The following is a 2,040-nucleotide window of genomic DNA, read 5'->3' as shown; positions in this document are numbered from 1 at the left end:
GCCATATATCAACAACACCCAGAAATGCCGCCGGCTTCTCTGGGCCCAAGCTCATCTGAGATGGACTGACACAAAGTGGAAAAGTGTGCTGTGGTCTGACGAGTCCACATTTCAAATTGTTTTTGGAAATCATAGACGTCGAGTCCTCCAGGCCAAAGAAGAAAAGGACCATCCGGATTGTTATCAACACAAAGTTCTAAAGCCAGCATCTGTGATGGTATGGGGGTGTGTTAGTGCCCATGGCATGGGTAACTTGCACATCTGTGAAGGCACATCAATGCTGAAAGGTACATACAGGTTGTGGAGCAACATATGCTGCCATCCAAGTGACGTCTTTTTCAGGGACGTCCCTGCTTATTTCAGCAGGACAATGTGAAGCCACATTCTGCATGTGTTACAACAGCGTGTCTTCGTAGTAAAAGAGTGCGGGTACGAGACTGGCCTGCCTGCAGTCCACACCTGTCTCCCATTGAAAATGTGTGGCGCATTATGAAGAGCAAAATACGACAACGGAGACCCCGGACTGTTGAGCAGCTGAAGTTGTACATCAAGCAAGAATGGGAAAGAATTCCAGCTGCACAGCTTCAACAATTAGTGTCCTCAGTTCCCAAACGCTTATTGAGTGTTGTTAAAAGGAAAGGTGATACAACACAGTGGTAAACAGGCCCCTGTCCAGGCTTTTCTGGAACGTGTTGCAGGCATCAAATTCAAAATGAGTGAAGATTTGCAAAACAACAATAAAGTTTATCAGTTTGAACATTCGATATCTTGTCTTTGTAGTGTATTCAATTGAGTATAGGTTGGAAAGGATTTGCAAATCATTGTATTCTGTTTTTATTTACACAACGTCCCAACTTCATTGGACTTGGGGTTGTACATTCTGCTTATTATTTTACTTTTCATCTTCAGTTCCGTTTCTTAAGCAGTTACAGATGCATGCTCAAATTGTAGGATTACATTCTCCCAAACAGTGCATAGTTTTCACATTATACATTCTGTGTGGTTAATTTACAAAGCCTACAGTGAGAGATTTGGCACGGCAATGATGAGTACACATCAGAGAGTCTTTGTACTTTATACACATAACAATACATCTAAACGGATTACACGGCATTAGTATTTTTAATAAAAGTATTAGATTTTTTTGAAAGAGCCAAACAAACTGCACATATTACAAAAAATACTCAGAAAATGAAAAGTACACCGTGTGCAACACAGCCAAGCTGTGATGAAACCAACTTCTTCTTCTTCTTCTTTGTCTTTTTATGGCAGTTAGCAGACCCACCTATGGTGCATTACTGCCACCAACTGGACTGGAGTGTGGTGCAGAATAAATATGAAGTAATCATGTTTTCAAGGAGAATGGAGGTACAAGAAAATGTTATGAGAGAACAGGCGTCAATGATGTACAATAAATAATATCAAAAACAACCATGAGAAAAGAAAACCTCACTTTACTCGGGTCACAGAATCCAAATACCACTTATCCCCTTGTGGTTTCACAACATGCAAAATGCATTTATATTTTGCTAAAATATTTTAAATACTTCCAGAAAAACTAGCATAGGGCATAAATGTGAAACATATCCATTAGGATTGAGCTTTTCAATTCAACATCTGTCTCTCCACCTCATTCATCCAACAAGGGTCCTGACTGAAGTGACCTGCTTTTGGGTAAGAAGTTTATCAATAACAGAGATTTAAAAAATTATATTTTAAAAGTCCAAAGCCTTATCTACAAACTCAACCTGGCTGCCCTTAACTAGCCCAAAAGAAGAAATGAAAATTAACAGTGTACTGAATTATACTTGCTAATTGTAAAGGAAAAAACACCTGATAAAATGCAAAAAACTGCTTACATACATAACACAAAACAATTATAAGTTACTATGGAAATTTCTAAAAAAAAACAAAAAAAAATCCATTAAGAATTAAAAAAGGTCACATCAAATATAGTTTTTAAGAAGACAGAAAGAGTATTATTTAAATTTTGAATATAGAAATTTTGTTTCACCAGGTTCAGTTTCGGATTTACGTGCA

The sequence above is a fragment of the Erpetoichthys calabaricus genome (assembly GCF_900747795.2).
Source record: "Erpetoichthys calabaricus chromosome 1 unlocalized genomic scaffold, fErpCal1.3 SUPER_1_unloc_27, whole genome shotgun sequence".
Classification (NCBI taxonomy): Eukaryota; Metazoa; Chordata; class Cladistia; order Polypteriformes; family Polypteridae; genus Erpetoichthys; species Erpetoichthys calabaricus.
Note: the sequence above shows the minus strand (reverse complement) of the source record.